We start from the raw sequence: 16,854 nt of genomic DNA, 5'->3' as shown, positions 1-16,854 counted from the left end.
AGGCTGTCAGCACAGAGCCCAATGCAGGTCTCAAACTCACAAACTGTGAGATCATGACCTGAGCTGAAGTGCGACGCTCAACCGACTGAGCCACCCAAGCACCCCCACAAGACTCTTAATGATAGAGAACAAACTGAGGGTTGATTGAAGGAGGTGGGTGGGAGATGGGCTAGATGGGTGATGGGTGTTAAGGAGGGCACTTTTGATGAGCTCTAGGTGTTGTATGTAAGTGATGAATTGCTGAATTCTACTCATGAAACCAATATTGCACTGTATGATAACTAAAATAAATTTAAAAAAAAAGATGAAACTAAAAAAAAAAAAATAATGGCAGAGGGTCTGTTAGTGTTGGTTGTCAGTGTGAGTGATTCTGTTTGTGGGGCTTAGCGACCAAGAACTGGAGTGGTAGAGTGGTAGGTATGTATCAGTGAATGTGCTTTCTTGTCCAGGATCACACTCCACTGTGGGGCTCAGACACAGGGAGGCCTGGGGTGAAGGGTGTTAGTGAACGGGTGTTTCTGGTTTGGATTTCGGACTTAACTTGGAGTCAATTTTTGTTTTTGTTTTGGGAGGAAGCCATTTTATGTCTGGAGACATATGTACAGAAGAGGCAAGAGGCTGGAGCCTTGGAGACCCTGCATCCCTGGAGAGTAGGTAGGTTAAGGTTGAGGCTTAAATGTTGACTACTAGGAATAGACTTGATGATACATTCCTCCAGCTGATCCAAATCCATTTCACTCCTTCAAGCCCATATATTGCTCAAGGTACTCATGAAAGTCTTTTGTCTTGCAGCATTAACAATCTTGTCCTTATCTTCCTAACAAACAGTAATGAGGTAAGATCTAGTGAGGTGTTATAAGAGATGTGTTTTGTCCTTCTTGTCTCTGAGTTTACCCTACATTTTTTTCTCGAGGTTTCCTTTCAGGTTTGTTCTCTACAAGTAAAAACATCTCTGTTAATTAGCCTGAGCTCTGATGTCCACTGAAAACCACAGCATGTTTAATCTCTGTGCTACCTTCACATGTGGAATGATCTGTATAACATAGATACCACTTAATTTCTAATTATAAACATATTTCCATAGTATAAAAAGGTTATATAATAGTGTCACATCAGGTGGGTGAACCAATGGCAAGTTTACTAGAGTCATATTAAATGTATACATTACTAGGGGCGCCTGGGTGGCGCAGTCGGTTAAGCGTCCGTCTTCAGCCAGGTCACGATCTCGCGGTCCGTGGGTTCGAGCCCCGCGTCGGGCTCTGGGCTGATGGCTCAGAGCCTGGAGCCTGTTTCCGATGCTGTGTCTCCCTCTCTCTCTGCCCCTCCCCCGTTCATGCTCTGTCTCTCTCTGTCCCAAAAATAAATAAACGTTGAAAAAAAAATTAAAAAAAAAAAAATAAATGTATACATTACTTTAAATAGGCTTGACATATATTTATACTTTTTTTATAATATGATTCTTTGCTTATCCAGATTCTCCTACCCACCACCTCTACAACGTGTTGTGTCTTTTTTCATGTGTGTCTCAGAAATTTTGGGTTATTCTTTTTCCTAGGTAGTTTATGCTTCGTTGCAGTTGCTAAGTAGTACCTTAAAAAAATTCCCTGCTTCTTGGGACGCCTGGGTGACTTAGTCGGTTAAGCATCCGACTTCAGCTCAGGTCATGATCTCACAGTTCGTGAGTTTGAGCCCCACGTTGGGCTCTGTGCTGACAGCTCAGGGCCTGGAGCCTGCTTCGGAGTTTGTGTCTCCCTCTCTGTCTCTCTGCCCCTCTCCTGCTCATACTCTGTCTCTTTCAAAGCAAATAAACATTAAAAGTTAAAAAACAATATTCCCTGCTTCTCAGTGTTGCACTGTAAAAGAGCAATTGACTTGCTCTTGGTATTATTGAAAGTGAAAGTGTCAGTGAATTCCTTTACATTATTTATTTATTTTTTATTTGAGAGTGAAAGAGGGCAAGCCAGGGAGAGTTGCAGAGAGAGAGAGAGAGAGAGAATGAGAATCTTAAGCAGACTCCACGGGCATGGAGCCTGACGTGGGGCTTGAGCCCACTACCCTTGGATCATGACCTGAGCTGAAATCAAGAGTTGGACACTCACCTGACTAAGCTACCCAGGCTCCCCACATTTACATTTTTTAAGTTGAGCAGTCTTATTATCTGCAAATAATTTTGGCTCAAGAATAAAGGGTGTGAACAAACCTGTTTTTTTAATAGTGCTTTTCCCCTTATCCATGTGCCTTGAATAAATCTTTCCAAGGGATGTGAAATTAAGTGAACTAATGTACATAAAAGTAGGTAATATATACCAGGATATAAATTTCTCCATGTATTGCCTTAGCTGCTTCTCACTAGCTTTGATATTTAAAATTTCTATGTCATTCAGTGTATTAGTGTTCCATTGCTGTGTACCACAAACTTAGTGGTTTAAAACAATGCACATTGTCTCAGGGTTTCTAAATTTTTTTTTAATGTTTATTTTATTTTTGAGAGACAGAGAGACAGAGTGCAAGCCAGAAATGCTGACAGCTCAGAGCCTGGAGCCTGCTTTGGATTCTGTATCTCCCTCTCTCTCTGCCCTTCCCCTGCTGGTGCTTGATCTCACTTTCTCTCAAAAAAGAAAAAGATTTTTTTTTTTCAACATTTATTTATTTTTGGGACAGAGAGAGACAGAGCATGAACGGGGGAGGGGCAGAGAGAGAGGGAGACACAGAATCGGAAACAGGCTCCAGGCTCTGAGCCATCAGCCCAGAGCCCGACGCGGGGCTTGAACTCACGGACCGCGAGATCGTGACCTGGCTGAAGTCGGACGCTTAACTGACTGCACCACCCAGGCGCCCCAAAGATTTTGTTTTTAAGTAATCTCTGCACCCAACGTGGGGTTGCACTTACAATCCTGAGATCAAACATTTGATGCTCTACCCACTGTGCCAGCCAGGCGCCCCTAAAGTATTGAGATTTTATGTTAGGGGACACCTATATGAGTTTTCTATTGGTTCTGTAATAAATTAACATAACCTTAGTGGCTTAAACAACGCAAGTTTATTACCCTACAGTTCTATGGATTATAAGTTCAACATGGATTTTCCTCTGCTAAAGTTAAGGATTTTCCTGTAAGTAGGAGTACCTCTCTGTAGGCTCTAAGGGAGAATCTGTTTCGTTGCCTTTTCCAGCTTCCAGAGGCCATCCCTGCTCCTTGCCTCCTGTCTCCCTTTCCCCTCATCTTCACAGCCAGCAATGGTGTGTGGATTTCTTGTCACATCACATCTCTCTGGATTCTTCTGCTTTTCACTTATGGAGACCCTTGTGATGACATTTGGCCCACCTGATAATCCAGGGAATCTCCCTATTTTTGGGTTATCTGATTAGCAACTGTAATTTCATCAGCATCCTGAATCCCCCTTTGCCATGTGATGTAGCATGTTCACAGGTTCCAGAGATTAGAAAGTGGATATCTTCTGGTGGGCACGATTCTGCCTACCACAGCACCTGTGGTACCACTGACAAGGTGTGTGGCTCAGGGGGATATACTGCTTAAAGTGAATTTGCTTTTGAGTCCTTAGAATCAAGTGAAGTCAGGAGCAGGGAGCATTATTTCTGGGGATGTCATTAACATGACCTGTGAAATCTGTGACCAGAATCCGAGTGACAATCTAGAAGAATAAAAGGACAAAGATCTCAGTTCTGGCCATTTTCTAAGAGCAGAAGGAAAGGACCAAGGTCCAAGTGAGTTTTACAGATTTCTTTATCCCTTCTTTCTTTCCTGTTGCATTTGTGGAGGCTTACACAAATTGATTTGATTAGTGGGAAAAATACACATTGATAAAGGCCTGAATTTGTAGAAAACTAAATATTGACTATAATGTCAAAATCAAGGCAAACTTGGAATGGTGGAAGTGTAGGTCATAGAATCTGCTCAGAATTTTAAAAGTCAGAATATTAATTAAAAAAACAAACTAAGACTCTGAATTATTTATGTTAAGCTACCCAGATTATCTCCAATATTTTTGGCAGCCATTTCCAGCAAGAGAAGCACTAAATGTTATGTGATTTGCAGTTTTGTACAGAGAAAGTAGATCCTTTACTCAGAGACATAAATATTTCCTGGCATTGAAATTTCAATAAATTTCTCGATGGCCCTACAGGGGGTAGTGGCTTCAATAGCAGCTTTCTGGTGTATGCATGAAGAGGCTTTCTGTGGTTGTTTTTCTATTGCCTGTGTGTGTGTGTGTCCATGCACGTGCACACACACACACATATGCACGTTTATGCTTTCTTATTGGGGTATAGCATACACATAATAAAGTGAATTTTTATACATTTGTACACCTGGCCAGCATAAAGCATTTATTGAACCGGTGGTTGTTCCTTCTAGAGTTCCTTTAATCCTGTTATCCCATCCTTTTCAAGGTATAAAACCTAGATTTATCGAGATGAATTAAGGTTTAAATGGCCTCTCAAACCATTTAGCTGAATTGGATTTTGAGTATAGAACTACCAGTAGAGTTTGTTTTTTTCTTTCTTTTTTTTAATTTTTTTTTTAAATGTTTTTATTTTTTTTTGAGACAGAGAGAGAGCATGAGCAGGGGAGGGGCAGAGAGAGAGGGAGACACAGAATCCAAAGCAGGCTCCAGGCTCTGAGCTGTCAGCACAGAGCCCGACACGGGGCTTGAAACCACAGACTGTGAGATCATGACCTGAGCCGAAGTCGGACGCTTAAGCGACTGAGCCACCCAGGCGCACCTTTTCTTTCTTTTTTAAAAAGCGTATTTATTTATTTATTTATTTATTTATTTATTTATTTATTTATTTATTTAGAGAGAGTGAGCAAGTGTGGAGGGGAGGTATAGAGAGAGGGACAGAGAGAGAATCTCAAGCAGGCTCCACACTGTCAGCACAGAGCCCAATGTGGGGCTCAAACCCATGAACTGTGAGATCACGACCCGGGCCGAAGCCAAGGCTTGGACACTTAACCGACTGAGCCACCTAGGTGCCCCTTTAATTTAGAAAACCTTCTGAATTATTGAGTAAATGGATGACTGAATTATAGTAGCAGGATGTCTATATAAGACTTCCCTCTCTTCCACAATATATAATGTAAATGCACATGTATAGATACAGCCTATACATTAGAAATGATTAGATTTCCACAGATCTCTTTCAAACTGCCAAATAATCACCTCAGATGAAAGAAGAACTTACTGCGAGGCACCTGGGTGACTCAGTCAGTTGAGTGTCTGAGTCGTGATTTCAGCTCAGGTCATGATCCCAGGGTCGTAGGATCGAGCCTTGCATTGGGCTCCATGGTGAGTGTTGAGGCAGCTTAAGATTCTCTCCTCTGCCCCTCTCCCCTGCTCATGTGTGCTCTTTCTCAAATAACATAACAAAACATACCATCTAAAAAAAAAAGGAATTTACTGCTGTAGGATCATTGTTATTTGAAGATGTAGCTGTGCAATTCACCTGGGAGGAGTGGGCAGCTCCTAGCAATGTGGCGGAAAGGACTGGTTCCCTGTGTCACTCAAGGTGTCCAATTGACACCTCGTCTTTCTCAATTGTGGACTGATTTTGGGGGGTATCTGAAGTGCTGAATAATGTAAGAGAGGTTGCGAAAGTTTTTCTGGAGGGCCAGGTAGTAAATACTGTAGGCCCTATGGGCTACTAACTGTCCTCTGTATCATATTCTCCTTTTTTCTTTATAACATTTAAAATGTAGAAGCTCTTCTTAGTTACAGTCATGGGCCTTAGTCTGCTGACCCCTACATAAGACTTGAACTTTGTAAGCGGTAGATTCTCAGTCTCCTAGATGGATGGGGGAGTGTTCTCCCCACTCTTCAGGATAAGCCCTAGTCCAAGGTGTACTTGCACAGTCTGTAAAAGGTGTTATGTAACAATGTCTGCATATCGTGCCCAAATATATTTTTCCAAGTATTCTGTAATTTTTCCTAATAGGGTACCAAAATACCAGACCATGGAAATCTTCAAATTGAAGCTAGGAGATAAACCGTAAATGGAAAAGGAAAACCATGCTTGGAGCTTTCCAGGTAAGTGAATGAGAAGCATCCAGGTAGAAGAGAAATGGAAGGAAATTCGTTGGTTCGTGAAGGCCTCACACCTTTGAAATACTGTGGAGGTGACTCATCTTCTAGTTTCTAAACTTTTGATGGTCTCTAAGGATATCTAAATGGAGTCTCTGGTTATTGCTTTCCTATGTTATTCATCGCTTATGCATTTAGAGGAAAATACTTCTGTGTTCCCACCTCTGGATTTGGTCCTGATTTAGTTCATCTAGGGTCTTGATTTGTTTTGGTTAGATTTTTTTTCATACTGAGGATTCTCAAATCTTTCCCTTTTTCGTTGCCAACCATAGGGCCATTGTATGTTCCTTCCTCTTCTCTTGCATTGGAAATCCAGTCTTCCATGCCTCTCTGCAAAGAGAATACTTCAGATTCATCGCTGTCTTCTGACTAGTGAACTTTCCTCCTTCATTGGATAATACTGATTTCCCTTCCTGACCTTCAACCCACTTTGAGTGCTGTGTTTCCATAACAACTTGGTCTTTTGATGTTTATGTATTTAGTTCCTCATTCTGGATGGGCGAATATGAGATAGAGCAAGTGTAGCAAAATGTTAACTGTAGAATCAGGGAGGTAGGCATATGGCTGTTCAGAGTATAATTCTTTCAACTTGTGTGTATGTTTGAAAATTTTTATAATGAAATGGTAAGGGAGGAGCTATAAATATTGTAATTTTCAGGATGAATTATAGCTCCCAAATGTACTGAAATAATGGAATTCACTTAAACCAAAAACAAAACAAAACAAAGAAATTCACAATCTTAGGTTTCACCTGAAATCAAACCATAAAACTCATGGATACTTTGCTGATTTCCACATATATTTACGGGATCAGGTCTTTCTCTGGATTCGTCTTCGTTGTTACTCTTGGTTTAGTTTCCCTAGTCTAAAAAATCCTAGTTATAACCCTGTTACCAACTATATGATATTTAAATCCCTCTGTGATCCAGAGACTCCAAGATACAATATTTTGCTTATTTTTAGTTTTCTCAGGGTGCCTGGGTGGCTCAGTCAGCTGAGCGTCTGACTTCCGGTCAGGTTGTGATCTCACAGGTCTTGAGTTCGAGCCCCGCATTGGGCTGTGTGCTGACAGCTCAGAGCCTGGAGCCTGCTTCAGATTCTGTGTCTCCCTCTCTCTATGCCCCTCCCCCACTCGTGCCATGTCTCTCTCTGTCTCTCAAAAATAAATAAACATTTAAAAAAAAAAATCAGTTTTCTCTCTATTCCTTGAATTCCAAGTTACCTTCCTTTAAACCAGTCTCTACAAGTCGAAGATTAAGTGCCCCAGTTTCTTGATCTAGAATGAGGACCCCTTAATTGATGAATTCCAGATCTGTAACAACTAAGGTATAAATACAGAATTCAGGAAGAATCAGGAGTGTCATTGGCAAGAAGAGGGCTTGGGGAATGTAACAGGAGAAAGCCAGCTATTATAGTCGGTAGTTCCATTATTTAAGGGACTTGAAAGGAAAAAGTGACAGTTCAGCAGTGTTGTGCTAATGGATGCTTAGATGGTTTAGATGGTTCTCTGGCCTAATTTTATTTTTTACTTATGTATGTATGTATTTAATATTTATTTGGAGAGAGAGAGAGAGAGCACAAGTGGGAAGGGGGAGAGAGAGAGGGAGACAGAATCCCAAGCAGGCTCCGCACTGCCAGCACAGAGGCCAAAGTGGGCCTCAAACCCATGACGGTGAGATCATGACTTGAGAAATCAAGAGTCTGAAGAGTTGGACGCCCCACCAACTTTTTGGTTTTAAAATTCACAGGATTTAAAAATTTTAAAAGACACATGGATGATCCTCTTCTCGTCCTTATAGGAGAATAACCTCAGACAGAAAGTTAGAGCGTTGACTACAGGAGTCTTCCCCACATTGTAAGAGAAGGGCACTTTAGGGAAATTAACTTGGTAGCAGTATTACTGAATTAATAAGAGAGACAAGATTCGGGAGCAGGATGTCCACTGAAAGAAATTTGGCTTTCTGACCTGCCTCTTCCAGAATTTGTTCTAAGTAAATACCTATACCTGCTTATTTCCCTGGTCATGAGTCACTTCTCTTTTGCTTCTGGAAGGGCCTCCCTCATTCTCTGGGCATTTCCTCTTTACAAAACCCTAAAAGTCAGAATGCGTAAAGGCCTGAGTCATCATTTTCCTGGTTTTTAACTCTCCCAGAGAGACCTCACCTAGTCGTTTCTCTTTAGGTAATATTTCTATATAGATAACACCCAAATTTGTCTTCCAGCCAAAATCTTCCTCCATATTCCTATCTCCAATTGAGTCTGCACTTAGATATCCAATAACCATCTCAAAATGTTTGTGCCTCAAAATATAGACCTGGTTTTCCCCACATTCAAAACCTATCTTCCTGATGCTCCTCAACAGTACAGCCAGTACTTAGGCATTTAAGCCAAATGCCTAGGAAAACACTGCGATTCCTCCCTTTTACTCACAGCCCGCATTGAATTCAACATTGAATGTTGTCTTTTCTTTCTCCTAAATGTATCCTGAGTTCATCCACTTGACATCTCCACTGTTGTTGCTCTTGACCCAGCCACCATTATCTCTTGGCTGCCTTACTACATTAACTTCCTGTTTCCTCTCTCTCCCACACTCCGCCTTCTCCCATCAGTATCTGTGTAACAGTCAGGAATCCTTTGGAAATGTAAATCGGAACATGATGCCACCTGCTCAAGACTCCCAGTGGCTTGTCACTGGTAATAGCGTCAGATTCTGATTCCTCCTGTCAGATCTACATGATCTAACTCCCATCTACCTTTTGAACATTAACTCTTCTTTCTCCCTGTATTGGGATTGTACTCAGGACCTACTGGCTACCTTTCTGTGTCTTGATTTGGCCCAAACCTCTGTCTCCAGGCCTTTGCACTGCCATTGTACTTGAACAAAACCTTCTGTAATTCTTTACATTCCTTATTCCTGGTTTCTTGGCTCAACTTTTATTTTCTCATTGCTGATTATCTATGTAAAGTTGATCAACTTCTATTCTTTTTCATATCCTTTGAACCACTTTTTGGTCTCTAGTTGTCTTATTTCTTTCCTTCCATTTTGTTCTCTTTTTGCCCACTGGAATGCAGAGAACGTTTCTCTTTAGTCTGTACCCCAGTGCTGTTTACAACACATGATACATAGTATACATTCAATAAATATTGGTAGAATGAATGGCTACGTCCCCTCATCATGTTAGATCAGATGTCTCTCCAGCTTACCTGATCTTGTGTTAATGAGATACATTTCTGCTTCATCCTCTGTGCCCATTTTGCAAGGATCTATTCGAAGAGCACCAAAAAGTTTTACTAATTGGAAATTTTCTACCATTGATTCTGTATCAACTGTTTTTGGTTTGGTTTGGGTTGGGTTTGTTTGTTTGTTTGTTTGTTTGTTTTTTTGGTACGTTATGATTTTACTTCATTGTGTTTCTCCTCTTGTCCAAGAAAGAAATTTACGCTTAATGATTTCTTTCATGTGACACTAGAATTGTCAGAGAGCTAGCCCAAACCATGGTATTTTAGAAGCAGTTATGTTCTGTAACATTATTGTGAAAGAATTCATTTTTTTCCCTAGAAGTTTGAGAAGTTGGTGATCATATGCAGTGGCCTTTGGAAATCCAAAACAAGCTAAAGAACATGGAAAGGTGTACCCCAATGTTTATAGAAGCACTTTCAACAATAGCCAAATTATGGAAAGAGCCTAAATGTCCATCAACTGATGAATGGATAAAGAATTTGTGGTTTATGTACACAATGGAATACTACTTGGCAATGAGAAAGAATGAAATATGGCCTTTTGAGCAATGTGGATGGAACTGGAGAGTGTTATGCTAAGTGAAATAAGTCATACAGAGAAGGACAGATTCCATATGTTTTCACTCCTATGTGGATCCTGAGAAACTTAACAGAAGACCATGGGGGAGGGGAAGGAAAAAAAAGTTAGAGAGGGAGGTAGCCAAAGCATAAGAGACTCTTAAAAACTAAGAATAAACTGAGGGTTGATGGGGGGGGGGGGGGAGGGTGGGTGATGGGCATTGAGGAGGTCACCTGTTGGGAGGAGCACTGGGTATTGTATGGAAACCAATTTGACAATAAATTTCATATTAAAAAAAAACATGGAAAGAGGTTATGAACACAGTTCATCTGGAAATATGTTTAATCTGTAAAGAAATCTTGTTACTTTAAGGCAAAGTCATGGTAGTTTTGACATACTGAACTCTAATTCAAAGTTAGTTAGTTAACCAGAATAAAAGCTGTGCAGTGAAGAATACCGATAAGTTTAATAGATAAATCATTTCCTCGTATTAAGTATGAAAAATGTTACACTGGAATTAAGTGCAGTCAATACAGAAACACCATCAGCACCAATTGACAATTCATTACACATCAAACTGGAAAAGGAAAAGAAAGAAACATTATGAATGTATTGAATGTGGTAAAACCTTTACGAGAAGGTCTCTGCTCACTGGACATCAGAGAACTCATACAGAACAAAAGCCCCATGGATGCAGTGTATGTGGGAAAAATTTCTCCGGAAGTTTTAGCTCACTGCACATCAGAGAACTCATGCAGGAGAAACCGTGTAAAGACCTTAAATGTGGTGAAGTATTCTGTAGGATACATCAGCGAACTGAAAGAAGAATGAAGCCCCATGGTTGCAGTGAGTGTGGGAAAGCTGTCTCCAGGAAGTCTCGCTCGGTACACATCAGGGATTTGACACCGGAAATTCTCCCTATGTAGGCAGTGGCGCTGGAAAGTCCTGCTTTCAGAAGTCAAGTCTCGTGAGACGTCAAAGAACTCACACAGGAGAGAAACCTTATAAATGTAGTGAATGTGGGAAAGGCTATTACACAAAGTCAGTACTCAGTAGACATCAGGGAATCCATGCAGAGAGACACAATATGGATGCAGCGATTGTAGGAAAGCCTCTCACAAGTCATGCCTCATCAAACACAAGGCAAGTCACAGGAGAGAGACACATGTAGATTTAGTCAAGGTGAAAAATTGTTACTGTGGAAATCCCAGCTCATTGTGTATCACAGACTCCATACAAGAGGAAAACTGTTAAACAGTGACTGGAAGGCCTTCTGTGGTATTCCAGACATTAAACACGAGTGGGGATAGGAATATAGTTCTTGTAGGACAACCTGTTGTTAGATGTGCACTTTTAGGAGACAACAGAGAATCTGCACAGGAGAGAAACCTTATGGATACTGTCAATGTGGTAGTGCCTTCAGTTACCAATTATGTTTTATTTTAGGTCACAGTAAACTCATAAGGAAAATTTGATACACTCATTATGGAAAAGCCTTTTAAAAGGTGAACGATTTATACGATCTGAAGAGAAACCAGAGTATTGGAAAAGCCTTTTAATAAAAGTTTTAGCTTTTTATGCAGTTGAAAACTTTCACTGAGAGTACCCTAATGAAGCACTGATAATGGAAAGATAAACGTCATTAAATATCAGTGGCTCTTAGAAGGTTGAATTATAGTGAGCTTGACTTCCAAATCATCAATAAGTTCTCATAGGAAAAAAATTATAGGAAGACAGTTATATCAGGTCCTTAAGGTCACTTTCCCATTGGATTATTCTCAAAAAGGACTGATAAAGCTCTTAAGAACTGCTATGCTTATGGTTATAGTTATTATAGTGAAAAGTTACAGATTGAATTAGCCAATGTAAAATGCATAGGGCAGAATCCAGGAGAAACCAGGTATATATTTCCAGTTGCCTTTTCTCAGTGGAATTGTATGGACAGTGCTTAATTCTTCCGCCACAGTGTGACACCTCATATGGAATATTGCCAACCAGGGAAACTCACCTTTGTCTCAGTGCCCAAGGTGTTTACTTGTGCTTATGTAGGAATGGAGTAACCATATGTCTGACCTGAACTCACACTCCACACTCCTCAAGGTCAACAGGTGAACAAAAACAGGTGTTTACCAAAAACATTGCTAGCATAAACTACACCATGTGGCCCAAACCCCAAATATACAAAGACGCTCTTCTCAGGCAGTATACTCCAGGGGCTGAGAGGTTCTCTCCAAGGTGCTAGTCAAAGGTCAGTCCATTTGGGGGTGCCTGGGTGACTCAGTCGGTTAAGTGTCCGACTCTTGATTTCGACTCAGATCATAATCTTACAGTTTGTGGGATTGAGTCCCACGTCGGGCTCTGTGCTGACAGCATGGAGTCTGCTTGGGATTCTCTCTGTCTCTGTCTCTGCCCCTCCCCTGCTCACGTGCTCATGCACTCTCTCTCCTAAACAATAAACTTGGGAAAAAGCTCAGTCCTTTGGAATGTGCTGGGTTTGAACACCCCAAACCTGCCAAGTTACAGGGGTGAATAGGACAAGGTTTTCGGTTATATTCTGTGGCCTTGTGTCAGAAACGAGAAATGTCTGCGGATACGTTAAGTGTGTGGAATCTTTAGCTAAATGGCAGAGATCTCACAAAGGAGATAAACCTATGGTTGCAATGGATATTTGGAGGCTTGTCATAAGTCCACCCTCATTTTTCATCAGATAAATCTCCTAAATGTGTATTTTGAGATAGAATGCCTTGAGCTCTTCCTCATCGCTATGTGAATGACTCATAACTCATTTGAAGATGGTTTATAGACAGTATCACATTGTGCATATGACATCTAAATCCACTGTCTCTGCTATCATCTTGTCTCACAAGCAAGTTGCTAGGCCAACACATGCTGAGGGCGGGGAGAGTTTTACAGAAGAGTATGAATACCAAAAGTTGGGAATCATTGAGGGCTTTCTTGGAGTCAGCCTGCCAGAAAAAATGATTTTCAGGAAAGGAAAAAAAAAAAAAAGATTCTTTGCCAAGAGCTGCCGTGGTTTCCTGCTTCAACAGTGCTTGGACAGTACCTGTGGCTTGCCTCCTCGCCTTTCTCAATAATATCCCTCTGAAAGCGGATGGTATTGGTTCTATGCTAGTGTTTCCCAAATTGACAAGTATTGCCACATTTGGCCTCTACTCCCATATTTGCTTGCCTCCAGAACACCTCCCCTCCCCTGTGATGTTCTTCCTTCATCATAAAGATCAGAAATAGAAGTTATCTCCTCTCCCCCCAAATTCCTTATGTCTTTTAAAAAATTTATTCATTTTGAGACAGAGGGCGTGAGTGCACATGTGGGGGAGGGGCAGAGAGAAAGGGAGTCCCAAACAGGCTCCACACTGTCAGCACAGAGCTCAATGCGGGGATTGAACTCACGAATCATGAGATCATGACCTGAGTGAGATCAAGAGTCAGACGCTTAACCTACTGAGCTGCCCAGGCGCCCCTCCTTCCTCTCTTATACTAGCTACTCTTGTACTGTTACACATACATATATATACATATATTTAACGTTTATTTATTTTTGAGAGAGAGAGAGAGACAGCACAAATGGGAGGGATATATAAAGAGAGAGACACAGAATCTGAAGCAGGCTACAGGCTCTGAGCTGTCAGCACAGAGCCTGAAGTGGGGCTCCAACCCATGAACCGTGAGGTCATGACTGAGCCGAAGTCGGATGCTTAACCAACTGAACTTAACCAACTGCCCCACTCTTGTACTATTTATCCGGTAGCCTGGCTATGTTAACTTTTTTCTCCCCTAAACTATGTTTTTTAGACCAATTTTAGATTTACAGGAAAAAAAATTGCATAGATAGAGTTCCCATATATCCCACATCCAGTTTCTCTGTTACTAACATCTAACATTAATGTGGTACATTTGTTACAATGAATGAATCAATACTGTTACATCATTGTTAACTAAAGTCCATACTATGTTTTTTACCTAATGTCCCTTTCTGTTCTAGGATTCCATCTGGGATACCATATTACGTTTGGTTGTAATACCTCTTAGTCCCTTCTTGGCTATGACAGTCTCTCAGATGTTCCTTGCTTTTAATGACCATGACAGTTTTGAGAAGTGCTGGGCAGGTATTTTGTAAAATGTCCCTCTATTGGGATTGGCCTAATATTTTTTATTATTAGACAGGTGTTCTATGTTTTGGGGGAAGACCACAGAAGTAAAATATCATATCATGCCAAGGGGACATACTGTCAACATCCTTGAACCTAAGAGATGTATTTGTCAGGTTTCTCCATTATAAGGTCATTCTTCCCTACTTCCCCCCGTCCCTGACCCTTTGTGTACTATGGTTTTTGGAAAGCAATCACTGTGCATGATAACCTGCAATTCCAGAGTAGAGAGTTAATGCTTTATCTCCTTGAAGGTGAGGTAGCTACATAAATTATTTGGCTGCATAGGAGATTTATCTGTTCTACCTTATTTGTTTAATCATTTATATCAGTATGGATCCCTGGACATTTATTTTATACCTGGGGTTATAATCCAGTACTAATTTATTTTGTTCCTCAGATTTTTTCCAATTTTGGCCATTGAGATTGTTTTCAGTTGATTCCTGTGCCCCTTTAAAATACCCCCATCATTGTGGATTTGTTGTTGTTGTCACTGAACACTCTCTATTTATCTATCTATTTATTTATTTTTGAACTACAAGGTGCTCCAGACTCAACTTATATATATCCTCAGTCCTCCAGTCAGTCATTTCTCCAAGGAACCCGGGTTCATTTTATTGGAGAATGGTATTAGAAACCAAGATCTGGGTCCCAGGTGCCATGCAGTTATTTTGAATTTTCTGTAAATAAGAAACCCTCCCTCTTCAAAGCCAGATACATAGCATCTTCAAATCTTTTTGACTCTGATTTCTGCTTCCATTTTCACATCTCCTACTCTGACTCTGACCTTCCTGCCTTCCTCTTATAGAGTCCCTGTGATTATATTGGGCCCACCACATAGTCCAGGATTATTTCACCATCTTCAGATCCTCAACTTAATCACATCTGCAAAGTCCCTTTTGTCATATAAGGTAACATGTTCACAGGTTCTGGTGGGTAGGGCATGGGCATCTTTGGGGGCCATTATTCCTCTGCCATAGCTTTTTAATTCTTTAAATTTTATTTATTTTGAGAGAGTGAGTGTGGGAGTGGGGTGGAGCAAAGAGAGGGGGGGACAGAGGATCCGAAGCGGGCTTTGCACTGACAGCAGCAAGCCTGATGTGGGGCTCAAACTCAGGAACCAAGAGATCATGACCCGAGCCAAAGTCAGATGCTCAACCATCTGAGCTACCCAGGTGCCCCTCTTACGAAATTTAAATAACTTGATGTTTGCAAAGCCTTTAGAACTGTGCCTGGAGCATTGTGCAAGTGGTAGATTGAATTATCATTACCATCTTTTGTCCTAAGATGGTTTATGGTGGTCCAAAGCAACTGTTTTGGACTCTGTTCTTTGGAGACCACAGGTAGTTCATGACAATTAGCAAAATCAATTTGGTGGCTTAGAAAAGTGTCCATTCATTTCCTCTCCAAAATTGTTGAACAGATATTAAAAGAGGATGCGTAGACTGAGTACTATCCCAATATTTGATGGTCAAATATTTTCCTACACCCTCCCCCAAATGCAGCCATTTTGTGAGTAGAAAGAGGGGTCCACAGAAAAAGACCAGTTACTGGTGTTTTTTAAATTTCATTTTCTAAAATGACAAGTCATTTTAGGCCCCCAGCTATTTTCTGTAATCTGTGCCCTACTTGCCTTAGCACAATTCTTGCAGAACTTCCTAGGAGGTGTCTAGATTACAAAGAAATGCAAGAACCTTAGTAGTTAAGAATTTTTAGGGAACAAAGGTAGTGTAAAAACTAAGTCTGTAGCCTAACCATTTAAGAGAAAGTCAGTGGTAAAAACAAAAACAAAAACAAAACTCTTAAGTGCTGTTTCAAAAGTAAGCTAGGCCCTGAACCCTTTGCCCAAGATGATGAGGCCAAGAATCCAGTTTATGCTGGCTCTTGGAGCATGCACATAGCCCCTTCTCCATGTCTGACATTTATTTCTGCTTCATTATAATGTTAAAATCTCGGGGCGCCTGGGTGGCTCAGTTGGATAAGCAACTGACTTGATTTTGGGTCAGGTCATGATCCCAAGGGCCATGGGATCCAGCCCTGCAACGGGCTCTGCCCTGAGTTGGAGCCTGCTTAAGATTCTCTCTCCCTCTGTCTCTCCCTCTGTCCCACTCCCTTGTTTGAGCTCTATCTAAAATACAAAAATATGTATTAAAAAAAATCTCTGCCTGAGGAAGAGCACAAACCTCATTAACATAACATACAATGTATGTATAGGCCAATTGCCTTAAGATGCAGGCATGACCTTATTTCCACCTCTACAAAGGATGACAAAACTCCCCTTTCTGAATATTCATCCTAACCCTAAATAAAAGAAACTCACTCCTTGGAAATTCAGGGCTTTGGGAGTTAATCCCTGTAATCTCCGTATTTGCTGAAAATAAAACTTCGTTTGTGACAATTCCACTTGGAATTGCCTTTTTTTCTTTTTTTTTAAGTGTATTTATTTTGAGCATGATAGGGGAGGGGCAGAGAGACGGAAAGAGAGAATCCCAAGCAGGCTCTGCGCCATCAGTGCAAAGCCCTGTGAGGGACTCCAACTCACAAATCACGAGATCAAAACCTGAGCGGAAGTCAGAGGCATAACCCACCGATCCACCCAAGCTCCCCTTGTGTAGTTTGTTATCTGTAACTCACCAAGGAGCAAATGCGCTAGTTCCGTAATAACTGGAGGTTTGGGGAATCAGTGCTTGTGGAATATCTGGGGGGAGATCATTGATGATGGGGCTTTATGTGAGAGGACATTCATGGAGAGGTCTGTGAAGGGATGGCTTGCTTTCCTCACACGTGCCA

At 41.1% G+C, this 16,854-nt stretch overlaps 1 long non-coding RNA gene across 2 annotated transcripts; it reads left to right on the top strand.

The window, feature by feature from the left end:
* The first annotated feature begins 283 nt into the window (after positions 1 to 283).
* On the top strand, positions 284 to 9,774 carry LOC124510851 (uncharacterized). Of its 2 annotated transcripts, none has more exons than XR_006961769.1 (3): positions 284 to 654; positions 5,951 to 6,042; positions 9,656 to 9,774. It is a non-coding gene; the product is annotated as an uncharacterized LOC124510851 (long non-coding RNA). The 2 variants fall into 2 exon arrangements; XR_006961768.1 differs by lacking the exon at positions 284 to 654 and adding an exon at positions 3,119 to 3,724.
* Positions 9,775 to 16,854: the final 7,080 nt, after the last annotated feature.

This window comes from Lynx rufus, unplaced genomic scaffold (genome assembly GCF_022079265.1).
Source record: "Lynx rufus isolate CCGP_SWC_20201006 ecotype Redwood Valley unplaced genomic scaffold, mLynRuf1.p SCAF_16, whole genome shotgun sequence".
Taxonomy (NCBI): Eukaryota; Metazoa; Chordata; class Mammalia; order Carnivora; family Felidae; genus Lynx; species Lynx rufus.
This window is presented reverse-complemented; position numbering and strand designations above follow the sequence as displayed.